This window comes from Rhamphochromis sp. 'chilingali' (genome assembly GCF_963969265.1).
Source record: "Rhamphochromis sp. 'chilingali' genome assembly, chromosome: 7".
NCBI classification, from domain to species: domain Eukaryota; kingdom Metazoa; phylum Chordata; class Actinopteri; order Cichliformes; family Cichlidae; genus Rhamphochromis; species Rhamphochromis sp. 'chilingali'.
The window spans coordinates 17,031,805-17,046,991 of NC_137934.1; the positions used below are offsets into that span (position 1 = coordinate 17,031,805).

Sequence of the window (15,187 nt, forward strand, 5' to 3'; positions counted from 1 at the left end):
ATGCAAAATTCTGAAAGTAAACGTCAGTATAGCTGGTTCCACACCATGGAGAAAACTGTGGCAGTGATTGAGAATCATTGAAGGCGTGATTGAAAGCCTTACTTTGAAAATAATGGTGTTTTCCCGTATTGAACATGAGTAAATGGTCCTCTAATTGCCACAGTTTCTCTCAATATAAGGTTTGAGGTTTTAAGTGATGGAAGGGTAGATAAAAATATAAACAGGATTAGTTCAACCAACAGCATACAAAACATCACTTAAAGCTGTTTATTTGCTTTACAGATCTGAGAAATTGGCAGTCGTGTCTGAGAGTTTAATTTATTTGAATTTCAACAGGCTTATTACGCTGCCTGTCTTCTCCGAAAGTATATTAAGTCCAGTTAAGTCCAAATTATTCAATAGCAAGTAAAATTCTAATTAAATATTGAACATAACACTGTTAAGAAACATCTTAATTAGTTTGTTTATTCAAGTGTTCTCAGTGGTCTCTTTATTTTTTAGGCAAAGATTATCCTGCAATCATCTTGGTATTTAGTGGCTTATTATGCTTCAGCAATTGGTGAGTCGATGACCATTATTCGTCAGGGCTTGGATTTCAGATTTCACAGCCTACGATGTACTGCTACTAACTGAAATGAACTGTCATTCTCCCACAAATGCAAAATTGCTGTAATTTCTGCTCTTCTTCTTTTAGTGCCATTGCTTTCACTTCTTTTCCTTTCCACTTTGCTCTTTTCCTGACTGTTTTCACATCGACATCAGGATTCTGTGTTTTACAAACTGCACTGTAAGTTTGAGCCCAACAATGCTGTATATTCTGAGCCTGTGTTTTGGACTATTGCTTTGCCAGTCTAGGGAGCTTTTGGCTATCAGGTTCCTCTCCTATGGGACCAGCTCCCAGATTGGATCAGCTGACCCTGAAACATCCCTAAGTTAAGCTGCAATAGACTCAGGCTGCTGGGGATCCTCCCGTGATGCACTTTTCTTCTTCACTCACCTTTTTTTTTTTTTTTTTAACTGTTAGTGTGTTTATACACCACTTTTGCATTTAATCGTTAGTAATTGTTAGTAATTGCTCCCATGGCTGTCCATCCCTGATCCTAGTTCCGCACGAGGCTTCTTCCTGTTACAAAGGAGTTCTTTCCTTCCCACTATTGCCACTGTTGCTTGCTCATAGTCGTTTGTCTGATTGTTGGGGGCTTTGTTTGAACTTCTCTGTGCATGCTAGCAAGACTTTATGAAGCCTTGCAGAAAAGACGAAGAGAGAACATAGCAAGGGTTTTCTTTAGGTCGGATGATGTTGGAAATGCTTATGGCCCATCATTCTGGGCTGCTGAAACTTGGGATGAATGTGATTAGATTGCTGTAATTGCGTGCAGGAATTTCCCACATCATGAGGGCTAGATCTAAAGGAATCGGTTAAAATATGTACAGTATCTGCTAGGGCTGTGCGATATGACCAAAATTTCATATCCCGATATAAAACATCTATCATCCCGATAACGATAGAAATCACAAAAATTTAACATTTTCTGGGCGCCGTGTACCTGGAGTCGAGTGTTTTAACCGATGCATGAAATGATACATTTTTAGACATAAGAATTTATTACACAGCGTGCTGCGGGAAAAGCCTGTTCTAACGTTTGAGTCTAAGGTTTATTTTTTAGCATCTGACGGCTCTTTTTTGCTTCTCATCCATAAATACTCTGCATACTTTTTCACGTGATTCAGTTTATTTTGAAAAGTCTCAACAGGATCTTGAACTTTATTGTGAAAGGTTTATGTGGAACATAAACAAGCGGACACGCAATGGTGTTACCGTCGTTGTTGCTAACCACAACGCATAAAAACAGGCGCTTGTCCGTCCTTAGTGTGGTTATATTAAATATAAGGGAAAGAGAGAACTTTAAGAAATGAATATAGCCACTACAGTGACCATCAAAACGATGAAAAAAATATTGCCGTAAACAGTTTATTTTGCGACACCACGAAACAAACGATAGCGTAAAAAGAAACAATAGATGTTTTTATATCGTCATCCGATATATATCGTTATATCGAACAGCCCTAGTACCTGCAATGCCACACTTGAAAATCAGCTTTATTGTCTCTGAATAGCAACTCAACCTTTCTTTTTTTCTTTCTTTTTTTTTTTTTTTTGGAAGGAGATTTTGAGATGTAATTTCTGGAGGAGCTTTCTCATTTCTATGCAGATTCATTGGGTGCCCTTGTGTCCTGTCACCTCTGCTTGTCACCCATTTCATCTGGCCTCTCTATTCCCAAGCATTGTCATTTGCAGTGGATCTATCCCTGTCATGTGGCTGTTAACAATCAGGCAACCTGACAGCCGCCCACTATTTACCCATCATGCCCCTCTCTGCATGGTTTGGTGGAAAAGGTGCAACTTTAATCTCGATCTGCATGCATTAACAAATGCACTCCTCTATCCTCGCCTCTGGTAGGCGAGTGTGAGTGGAGAGTGGGTGGAGAGTGCAGGGATGACACAGTGGCGCATGAGTGTCTCCTCATCCATCAGTCTGTCACAGGCTGTCGTCCGGCTTCTCCCAGAGATGCTGTCGATCTGTAAACAAGAGAAACACCAGGCTTCCTGGGGCGCCATGCTAGCATGCAGACAGACGGGGCAGGGCAAGCCTCTCCTATATGAATCACACACTGATAGAGAGCTGATTTGACCATAGCAGGGTTTTGATCAACACAGCCAGGTGTGGATGACTAATGCCTCTGAAGACTACTGCATATCAACAACCGGCCGTGTCGGGAGAATGAAAACAATCACTAGCGTTGTCACATTTTTTTTAATAAGGGAATAAGATGGACTGGGAGAAACTGACAACAGGACTTTTTCTGCTTCAGTGTTTTTTGGCACTTAATAATAAGCATGGGTATCTCCAGACATTTTTTTTAGTATTTTACTGAGGAGCACTGACACTTAAAAATGTTAATTAAATAACCCCTTTTGAAGTGTGTTAACAGTTTCTACAAGTTAGAGAGAAGATAAAGTAAGGCTAAGGATGTGTTTCGAGACACCTGTGTTGTAATTGTTGATAAATGTCAGATTTCTGTAAAGTAATTAGCTCCTAATGACCACATTACAAAATGCATCCTGTACCCCCTTCAACACTCACTGAGCCAAGCGTTAATGACTTATCTGCTGTATGTTGGGACATGGGGGAAAGGACTAACTCAGTCCTTTATAGCCCCTCTAATTATTTTCCGCATCACATGATTAATATTGTCACTTTGATTTTGCTCTGAGCCCATTAGATGAAACGCTTTGTGACAGAGGACACTGCTTGTAGAGCAAAGAGTCGGAAATGTTTGCTGCCCTCTTGTTTCCGGGCCTCAGAGACACCTCTGTCCTCTAGAATAGGAAGACTCTGAGCCACACTGCTGGAGCGGGGCCTGCCGCCTGTCTGGTGGGGGCTGTTGGCTGGTACAAGGCCAGGGCTACAACTGGGGCCAGGCTATTTCTGAACAGGACCAGGGAGGATGCAGCTGGTGTTCCTGCTCTTGACAATGTAAGTGTGCCAGTAGAGCCCCCCCAGAACCAACAAGCTCCTTCATTTCAAGACAAACTGCCATTAAAACCAGTAATCACAGCACATCTCACGGCCAGAGCCTTGTCTAGGAAAATACAAGGACAGGAGACTTTACCGGTTGGGGTGGGGATGGGGGTGTAAGACTAAAGAACCACATATTCCTATCACTAAAAAGCTCTTAATTGCTCATAACATGAATTTGTTCCCCTGGAGAAATCATTCACCAGACAATTTTAGTAGTATTAGTAATAATAGATAAAGATAAAGATACAAATAAAATAAAAAAATTGGAATAAAAAAGACTCTACCAAGTCTGACAAACTTTCACTAAAACATTTAGCAAGATAAAATGTTTGAGTGATAACATTGAATTATCAGTCTGTGAGCACTGTGAGATCATAGTGCCCTGCTAAAGAAACAAACAACCTTTTGGCCATAACTTTGGAGCACAGAACAACTTTGTGATCATGTTACATTCAGACACAGAATTAATGCTGTTTGACTGATATATATCCAAAATTATTCATTTGATTGTCAAGCATGTCAAAGAAAAACATAAAATAACCACTGCCGCTGTCACCTTCTTATGAGCTTGAAGTAGTCATCTAACAAAGTGGTCGTGCTTTGCATTTGTCTTTTGCATAATTTTATGTCTTTGAGAACAGTTACATCAGATGAAAATCAATCGTAGATTTAGCGTTAATTTGCTATGTGTTAATATGATCATGATCATATATGACAGGACTGTCATAGCAGTTTCAAATACACAGATTAAGTAGTTAAACTAAGTGAACTCATGCTTTGTAATTTGTTTTTTTCCACTGCTGGACTGACATCTTGCTCATTTTAAATTCTATTTTTAGAAAATCATTTTCTCTTCCATCCATCCATGCATCCTTTATCTGTATTGACTTATCCTTTGTAGTCTATCTAAGCTGATATCCGGCGAGGGTGTGGAATAATCTGGGTCAGGTCACCTGCTATGTAAAGCCCTGTGAGGAGCTGACAATCTGTTTCAGTCATCGTTGCGCCTTCGGTACGAGGACTTCAGATGAACTTGCGTTTAGTACTTGAAGAATCATGCAGCCACCTGAACAACTTAAACACTCACACATATAAAAACAATTTCCAGGAAATTGAACCTGTGCAATCAGAGTATATCACAAAGGTCCCAGCTGATGACAGCTTAATTCACGTCTGAGATGTTTTTACAATATGCTATGTACATAAGAGCACTTATAGCTCTACCTAAGCACCACCTTTGGACTGGTTTTATATTTCTACTGGAAACCATAAGACAGAGAGCTCTATTCATTCTGCAGCATCAGTTTCTGTCTAACCTTTGAGTGCAGGTGGACACTGCTTTTATTCAAGGCTTGCATCTGATGGAAAACCTCATTTTCTGCCTGAGGCAGCCAAAAATGTTGTTATCAGCCCCTTTCCATAGTCATGATTTATTTTGCTAGTATGTCACGACACATGCATTTTCCCTTTTGAATTTGAAGCTTTTATGAAGCGCTTAGTGTTGAATGACTGTTTATTTTAATATTAATAGTTGCAAGATTTCTAATTTAAATTTGGTAACACTTAAAAAAAACAACAGTTATTGAAAAATGGTAAATTAATACTTAATTAAACATAGGTAAATAGTTATTTTTCGATTGACTGTTAAATTTCTGTTTGTCAATAGTCCATCTATTAAAAATTGCACACATTTAATGAATTTTATAAAATGTATTATGTAGATACATACTTACATGATATTTTGACTATACTGGTACACATAAAATTTGTAATTATGTGTTTGTTAATAATCCACATAATAAATTGTGATTTTGAAACTGATGTTCCATTATGGTTCAGTCACAGTAAAAGTAGGTCAGCAGCCTCTTTGTGACTAGTAAGAAATTGGTTGCTGGCTGGTGAATTTTTTTTTTTATGCGTGACTGATTGCAAGTAGGTTTAGTGATTATCTAGTCATCAAGAGGTTGAGCATGCAACACTCTGTGGTTGACCACTTTTCCATCGCAAGACGATTGCAAAGTTTGCCTCATGGAAGGCAACCCCATCCAAACAATCGCAGTTCCCTTATAATAAGTAAGTATTAGAAGGTAATAAGTTATCTCCTTTGTTCCGTCTTCCTTCTTTGACCTCCAGTTGCAATAAATGGCTGCCTCTCACTCAGCCTGGTTCTTCTGGAGGTTGCTTGATGTTAAAAGGGAGTTTTCCCTTCCCACTGTTGCCAACTGCTTGCTCATAGGGGGTTGTTTGATTGTTGTTGTTTTTTCCTGTATTATCTTTACCTTACACTATGAAGCACCTTGAGGCAGCTGTTGTTGTGGTTTGGTGCTATATAAATACAACTGAGTTGAACTGAATAGTTAATGTGAATTTCTGTGTATATAGAGTATATATGGAACTGATTTGTGAATCTGACAAATTTATCACGGTTAATCGCTATATTATCACAACAATATTGCATATAATTGCCAGTTTTCCCCATATTGAATCACCAACCATTAGGACACTGATAGCAGACTGAATCCACCATACTGTCGTTTTGTTGTTGAATTGGCAGATCGAAGTCGCTTAGAAAACAGAAACCGACTGCAAGTGATCATTGTCTAACCTGCTTTATAACAGCCATCCAAATAATTGTTGTAGATTAGCATTTATTTTTGAAGTTTAAAAACAATCTGATGCACGTTTACATTTACAATTTTGAAAATAGACAATTTATACATCACATTAATAATATATTAAATTTATTATTGGTAAACAACACAAAGTTTAATTACCTGTAACAATGAGAAAAAAATACATCATGATGTAACTTGTTGTCAGGTTAAAAGATCGGTCTAATCTTACCTCTTCATTGCTTTTGAGGTTGGATTGACAACATGTTCAATCACTCTAATGAAAGATTGTCCTTGCAGGTGTTTGTGTGGCTCTTCTCCTGAAAGGCTCAGCCTTCCTCTGGGGAAATCATCCTCCTTTCAAGTTCTTGTTGGATGTGTGTATTTGTGTGTGCGTTTGCTCATGTGCAAGGGCAGGTCATGACTTACTGTGTACTGACAAACACACGCATACACATAGTCTCCCAACATTCCCAAGATCCTAGGGGAGTCTTTTTCTTTTCTTTTCTTTCTTTTTTTTAAGTGACCTTGGAGGTGACATATGCCCCGAATGGTGAAAAACACAGACAAGACATGTTAATATGTGTTGAAAGGGTCAGCTAAGGTTACGCAGCATTGCCCACCATACTTGACGTCTTCCCAACACCCAACCAATCACAGTCAAGGACTCAGTGATGCAGTGTCCTTCTTACTGGAGGGATTCCTAGGAACCACCGTGTGATGATGCTGGCTTAAACAGCCCAGAGTCTCTCCTGTCTTCTCACACCTCCTCCCACCCTCCGCTCTCTGCCCCAGGCTTTTTCTCCAAGCCGTGAATTAAGTGCATCTGCCTGTTGTGTTTGAACAGAAGACATTCTAGCGCCATCCACACTGCTCCCACAAGACTGGCTATGTAGACGGCAGACGGAGTCATCATCCAGCCCTCTTTCTCTCCTCTCAGCTAGGCTCCACCTCTCACTTTCCCTCTCTCCCTCTTCCTCTCTTCCAGCATCACACTCACACAAACACACACACAGCACACACACTTTTTCTTCAAGACCTCCTACTCCTACTACAGATGAGCGCCTCCTCGACAGGGCGAGCAGATTTGGAGCTGAAGGTGTGTTGTTGTTGCCAGGTAAGAGAGCACGTTTCTGCTTTGGGCTACCTCAGAAGTTGCAAAGAATCGGGGCGTCTCTTGTTTGTTTTGTAGTGTCTTCTCATAGTGGGGTGGATGTGTGTGATGTATCTGTTTCTAGGTGACATAATCAGGAAGGGTGGGTGTTTTAAGGGTGTCACAGGGGAAGTACACTTCACTCCCAAGCCTTCTTATTAACACAGTTTTTGGCGCGTCTTTCGTTGCCATGTGCACTGAAAGGCTTTTTGTGCTTGCTCGGAAACTGCTGTAGGTGCAGGGTGGAGTGCAGCTAGTGATAGCAACATATAGAACACGTCTTTTGTTGCGAGGGGAGACCACAGCGTGGATGTGTGGGCAGATGGAGAGGAGAGGAAAGGAGGGGAGGGGAATGGAGACGGAAGATGAGCAGCTGCTTTCATCCCATGGAAGCTAATCCCTCCGTTTGTTCACCTCGCTCCATCAGATAAAATAGGCAGGCTGCAGCCCTGGTGCCCTATCATTAATTTTTTTTACTTCACTATTCTCCATCTTTGAGTCATGATAGATTTATTTTGAGCAGAAATAAAGACAGGCAGGGTATTGATTCAGAAATGAGCTGTAATGCCATTTGAATATGGAACAAGACAAGCGCTTCAACTTGACTTTTCGAATACTTCGATTTGGTCCTGACTACACTTCCTGCTGATAATTTATCCTATAAACTTGTGGCAATAAATAGCTGTTTAAAGTTGCAGTCTTTTTAGCTTAAGAGTCTATTTAGTGAACAGATACAATTTGAAAATGTCGTTCCAGTTCCTCGCCGATATTGTCCTTATCTGGTATCATTATTAGTGGGAACCCCCGTTGCTGTAAAGAAGGCTTATCACCTCCCACGGGTTTACTGATAGAGTGCCGATTGGCTACCGCACAGTGCACATGTAATGGACGGCTGCTGTCGCTCAGCAAACATGTCAACCATATCCATGGTGATTGTTAGCGCGCCTTCGCTGACAAGTCATTAAAAAAGAAGTGGCCTGTCACCTCTTGCCTGCTCCCAGATTACCTAATATCTCAGGGGGCATAATCAGCCAGAGGCATGGGAGAGGAAGAAGAGGGAGAGAGAAGAGGGGTTGCTCAGCTGTTGCTGTTTAGCTGTACTGGTTTGGACATATACACTAGGTAGCTCCCGTGTGTCAAACTGTTACCTGGTGACGGGAAAAGCGAGAGTGAAACAGCACTCTTTGCTTTTCTCACCTAAATCTAAATGACCTCTGATCTAATTCCCCAAGGCAGAGCCTATGTTTACATACTCTCAGGGAGCTTCTGCAGATGCTCCATTTCATAATTACTAACTGAATCAGACAGGCTGAAGCCATGCACTAATGGATGCTGTGTGGACTGATAGCTCAGGGTAGCTTTTTTTGCAAAACCTTGGCCTTTAAGAATCTGGAGCCAAAACTTTTTGGAAGCGCTGCCATATGAATCACAACCAGGGTATAGTCATGAATTCTTCTCCTTTTGGCTTTAAATACTTTGTCTGTCTTCCAATCACGTATACAGCAAGAAAGAGAGGGCAGGGGCAGATATTGACTCAGAATCTAATCAAGTGGCCAGTTATCTGTTGCCTGAGGCGTTGTCATGTTTTATCAGGCTTGTTAAGGGGCTATTAATGAGAAGTACAGACCCAAAGTCCCAAGCCTGATGTCCAAGCAGCTCTAACCTTTTGTCTTGGCTGAGTTATCTGGAGTGAACTTTTCAAAAGCCAGAAACTGTCAGGATGGAAGGGCATCTGCCAGCATTACTTTGCACGTGGACAGTGGCTCTCACTCATAAGGTTATTAGAAGTGGTATGGAAAGGAAGTAGAGCCACGAGGACAGTACGGTGAAGCTATTTGTTTGTTTATGTTTGGAACAACACAAAATGGAAAATATCACTTAGGATTTGACCTTGTGTGGCCATTTGGTTTGGGTGCCTATGAACTGGGATGTGCACAGAACAGTAACAGTGTCACCACAGAGACTGAGTCATGCTGGTGGATGCCTCATAAGTAGTGTTCCCACTCTCCAAGGACATCCCTATAATCATCCTTTGATCACATTCATCACCATCACTGATACCAGATATCTTAGGGGAAAAAAGTCTGGTAATGTATTGCACTTTTTTTACATTCTTTGGAGCTGATTATTGATTGACTATTCATCGCAATCTAGTCCCATCTCCTTTACAGTGCCCCTGCTACAAAACTGATAAAACAGTTGTATATTGGTTCTTATTTAAGATGATGGATAATGACGTTCAACAGTTCTTAGCATATTCAGCCTGAGAGAAATCAGTCTACGAATTTTAACAAAGTTCACCCTACTTCTGCCATCAGTATAAAACCCAACAAACACACAGTTTTCTGCAGCATTTGTTCTCTTCGTGAAACTAAAGTGCAAAGCACCACCTGTTAGTATCACAGTGTGGCATCACTGTTCAAAATATTTTTTTTCTCTGTTGCTTTGCAAATTAACCATGTTTTCAGTTCATGCATATTAATGGTAACTTCCTGCTTCAAATTTATGGAAGCCTGTTTCTTCAACAGATTGTCAGGCAGGTTGGTTGTTATTTGATTTTTGTGCTGTAGACAAGAGATAGGACTTTATGGTATAGAGCAGCGGTGAGCAGTTAAATTGAGAAACTGGGACTGTTGTGGATGGCCACAACAATAAGATGATAAACACTGAGCAGAACTGAATCCATCACACCTGCTAAGAGACTTCCTTTGTGCCATCATGCATACGTTACTCGAGTGTTTTCCACTATATTGGACGTGATGCAACCACTAATTGTGAGGGAAAAACATGTATTTCCTGAATAGTTGAGGAATGTTTCCTGGAGGTTTCTGAATTTGGTTGCAGAGAGGATGCTAGACCAAAACCTTCCTTCTTCCTTGTTTTGGTTGCTATAGCAGATTGGCGCAGTCGTCTGTAGTTTGAATGGAAGGTGCCGACTTATCTCAAAGTTAAAGTCAAAGATGTGCCACAGCATTGCAACCAACATGTTTTTAAGTGCAACTTTTACTTTGAAGGCAACAGGTCTTTGTGTCCATTTTGTTTCCTACTTTTCAGTTTCACTAGCAATAGGAATTTGCAGACGAATTGGTATGTTCTTTTCAAACTATGCAACAATCTGCTAGTGACCAAAGCTATCATGGATGTTTTTGCCAACCAATCTGTGAAAACACATTTTTCTCTAGCGGCCTGTGGTTGCCAGGGGGTCACAGACCAGTCTCTAGACCTGTGTGACTGTGCAGTTGATCAACTTTACAGCGACTGCCATCAATCTGTTGTAACCACTATCCTGTGTGACTGTGGAGTGCTTGCTCATTTATTTGATCCTGGTTTGTCAGATATCCCAAATGGCGTAGAAGTTAAATCCACCTGGTTAGAGGTCAAGTGCCCACAAAACCACAATGTGTGAGCAGTGCAGCATCACCCCCACAAGATGGACTGAGGCAGACTTAGACTGCTTTCGTCTCTTCAGCGACAAAGTGACTTTACAAAACAGTGTGTAGATTGAAGTATTGTGACCTTGCAACACTATACATAGGTGTTTGCTGCTATTTCACCACAATCTGCTGATAATTTTAGGTACCTGCTGGTGTAAAAGTCTGTTAAAATGATAATTTATTGCACATTTAGCAGTTCATGACAAAGCAATGCTTTTCAATGGTTTTCTTTTTTGCTGCATTTTTCAGCACCAATATTTCCCTGCAGGCGTTCAAGCCAAAACAAGTCGGATTTAAATCAAAGCGGTAAAGCAGTGTTTTAGTTTGAGTGAACCTGATGGAGACAAATCAGGACGTCACATCTAAGTGTTAAACGCTTGAGTTATCCTGTAAGTTCATCAACATCAGCTCCCTGAGTTTGTCACTTTACAAGATGTTTTTCGAATACAACCCTGAATTGTGTTGTGTGTAAAGTAATGAGAGACGAAAGGTCATTGTCATAGTTTCTCTTGCTTGCCTAACTGGTATCAGCATCGCTGTAAAGACCTGACACTAATAGGCTAATTAGCTTGGTCTTAAGTCCTCATTTGAAGCTCTGTGTTTGACAGAGTGTAGAGGACTCAGGACTGCTTGATCTCTGTGGACCCACCGAGATAAGACTCAGATTACAGGATCAATCCACACACGGTCTCACAAACACACACATACTCATACACATTTTATTGACAGAGCTAAACAGACTCATATGTATGCTTAAAAACACAATCCAGTTACAATCCGTAGCATCAACATTGTGCTTAAAAAGCACACACAGACTTAACTACATGATGTTTCAAGCTGTACTATATGAGAATCTTTTGGCTCTTTTGAGTTGTGCCAATTTTAGCCATCACAATTTTAAGCCCTGCGTCATCATGACCATCAGCCACCAGCTCTAATTTATGTGTCTGCTGTCCATGTGAACCCTCACAGCTAGGTGCTTCCTAAATACTGGAACTTTGTTTTGTGCTACAATGACACACTTAAACAAGAATCACAAGAGATCTTCTTCTCTCTGTCATAAAGTAGATTTTTTTATAACTTGTTGCTGATTTGACAGTGTATGTCACATGGTGTAAAGCTGCTAAATTACCTACCATAAATGAATACCTACTTTCCTTCCAAAAGAAAGCTAGTAAAGCTCTTCTCACTTGTGCGTAATCTAGAGCAATGCCTCCAATCTTCTATCCAGCTGTATTTGGCATTTAAATTTATAATAATCAACTGCAACACAGTCAAGACAATTGGAACTGAATTGCAGTAAATCAGAAAGGATGAACACCACAGCCTGAATAGTGTCTAATGAAGCCAGTTTGAAAAAAAGGTCTGTTTTGGATATTGCTGCCTCAGTTTGCAGAATGCGCTTAATTAAATACACTAAGTGAATGACTTCGGGGGAAGCTGAAATGCACTGTCACAATGACTTCATTCAGTTTTGTTTCACCAAGGAAAACCTTGGGTAAATACAATAAATTAAACTAATTTAAAAAAATTACAGGATCTCTGTCAGGTTTGTTTGCGCCAGAGTGTGACGAGGCTCACTGGGTCTTTGACTATGATTTGCATTGTTTCACATTTCTGTTTTTATAACAGAGACTTTCACATATATTCACAGTTGTATTTGCTATAAAACAAAGGTTATAAACTGAGATACACTATAGGAAGCCTATTTAATTGACATTAAAGATGGTACCGCAAGAAGCAGTTCCATATATAGTCTCAAAAAGCCGTTACACTACCCTTGAAGATAATATAACAAATTCAAGGACACTTAAAATTTCTTTTTGCAATATTTCACTGAGCTCATGTTTTAAAACTACAGCTGCATAAGTTCATGAAAGACCGCTTTTCAGCTGTAAGTCAGTATATGGTTTGACTTGCATGTCCATCCACTTAAGAAACATCAGGATAAATGCCAGTCTCTAAAAAATCAAGTTCTGAGCCAGATATCAAAAAAGCTGGAGCAAAGTTTCACAAACTAGCAAGGTGAACATTGGGAGAAACAATAGAAGATCTGACAAATGTTACAAAGAAGACAACACTTTTTACACATAAGAACAAGGGCAGGGAACTGGGTAAAGGGGGATACACTGAGGCGACTAAAGGGATTTTAATATTATAGCTATTAATTAGAATTAAATCACAACCAGGAGGCTCTGGAAAATTAGCAAATTAAAACATATGGAATAAGCAAGCAGTCATCGTGGCTAACAGAGCACCTGAAAAATAAGCAAGAGTAAAGCTTCTTTGGGTTGCTCTCTGATTCACAAGTGGTCACCACATTTGGCAGGTGTAACACATTTACACCAGATGTAACCTTTCCGGAGATTTGTGTGTCGTTTTCAGATTTTAAGGGAAAGTATTAACCACAACACAATGGCGTTACCTTCTGAAAATAAGCAAACATCCAAAAATGCAAAGCGAGCTTAGACAGAAACCCAAACGTAGAAATCTACTAGAATCTAAAATTCTACCATGGAGCGTAAAAAGTCACTTCTATTGCTAAAGATGCTGTTAGCCAAATCATTAGCTTGAGCTTGTGTGTTACTGACTTTTATCTCAATCATTAGCAAAATTCATGACTTTATGTCAGTAACTCATCCGATGGGGCATGGTGACGTCACTGCCCATAATGCCGGGACTGCTCATGTACATCACAGCCAGTCGTGCCCTTGAATTAACAACCGTGCATTTATGAAGGCTGTATTTCATGGCTTTGTCATGACTGTCTGTTAGAAAGCTATTCATTGACAGACGTTATCTTTGGTGCACATGTGTGGCGATGGTGATGGAGGGGAGGGGCAAGAAAAAGAGAATGATTTGGTGGTAGGACTTACCTCCAGTCTCAGCGCTGTAATTTTAAAATCCCCTTTAGGAGGAAATTGCTTTTGCCCTCCTACAACTTTTTAATATCCTGATTCATACTTAGCGCTGGTGAAACGCATCATCTTCCCGTAGCATTTCTGCCACTGCCCGAAGGCGCTGTGTGGGGAAGTTATTAGAGATTAATACCATGTGGGTGTGTGGGACTGCTGAGGGACACGAGCCTTGCCCTGTGTGCTCCATGTCAGTCCTCCTGAGCCCCTGTACATAGTAGACGAAACATCCCCTGTGCCCGGTGAAAGCATATTTGAATTATTACTGAAGGGCATGCGGCATAAAAAGAGGCCCTGGAGCACATGTTGAATGTTGCATAAATGTAATAAGGCATTCTTTTAAAAACCAATCTGTCCTGTGCTTACATGCACATTCACACCAAACCCTAAAGAAGGAAGTGCTACCCCACCTCAAGGTTTATGTCAGCAATAACCAAACCAGCTGAGCTGTTCCAGTTATCTCTTGGGATGATTTAGCCACTCTCTATCAAGAGTTACCCATCAACGGAGAGACGAGCCTAGAATTCAAATTACCAGTGTCCATTCTTCAGTCCATCTTCCATTCATGAGTTTACAGCAGTAAAACAGCTGCTTTTTTCAGGGAGGGAAATTAAGTAACGTGAACTGAGTATTACAAAGGCAAATGCATCAATTTGAGCAAAATGACACATTTACAAATCAGGCATCAACACAAACTGAGTCTTGTATAAGGCAGAAAAGGTTAATTGTGTTTTTACAGCTTGTACAAGCTCGCAATTCTCCAGCCTCTGTCGGTGTCCTCGGAATATGTCAGATAGACGAGGGGAAGCAGATCAAATTATATCCCAGTAAGTTGCCTCCTGCCTCTGCTACAGTTAACTCGCTGCTTCTGGGCGCCCTTGGAGGATGCATTAGTCATAAAGCAATACGACACCCAACAGTGTGTGTAAAACACAGTGGCGTGATGGGATAAAGCAAGCAAGCAATTAAAATCAGTGTCACCCCGCACCGCCTTGCCTGTGACACAAATGACCTTGGTGGGTTTAAAATGTGTCACAATAATTTCAACATCTGTTGGGAAGTATGCGTAGTTGTCACTCATATTCAACTTATTACCTCTTCCATCGCTCTGTGAGCTGAGTGTATATTTGCACTCCAGAGCAGCCCGCTGGAGTGAGTCACATTGCTGTATTGTTTTGCTACCAATCAAGGTCATTGCATGCTCATTAAATTCACCGTGGATGGATTAAACCGAATAAATGCACAGGCACATAATCAACATTACAGCCTTAATTTTGTCAAGTGACCCAGCTGTGAAGATGATTTCATTCGTCTCTCTAACACAGCAATGCAGTGGATGTCATTAGCTGTTGAACCGGTGACTCCCTGGTTCTCCGTTAGAGAGGGACCCCCCTCCTGCAGTGTGGATGTGCATGTGTGTGTGGATCAGACCTGCTGTGGAAAAGAAATTGCGAGGGAACACCAAGTGATAAGGAAAAGGCAGTCCTCC

General features: G+C 40.7%; 1 protein-coding gene across 3 annotated transcripts in view; it reads left to right on the forward strand.

Annotated features, from left to right (window-relative positions):
• The first annotated feature begins 7,195 nt into the window (after positions 1-7,195).
• Positions 7,196-15,187, forward strand: part of syt1a (synaptotagmin Ia) — a 220,601-nt gene continuing 212,609 nt past the window's right edge. For 2 of the 3 annotated variants that reach the window (XM_080886388.1, XM_080886392.1), the window contains exon 1: positions 7,196-7,313. The gene's annotated coding sequence lies outside the window, so the exon portion shown is untranslated. The remainder of the gene's footprint in view (positions 7,314-15,187) is intronic. The other variant, XM_080886390.1, reaches the window with a different exon arrangement.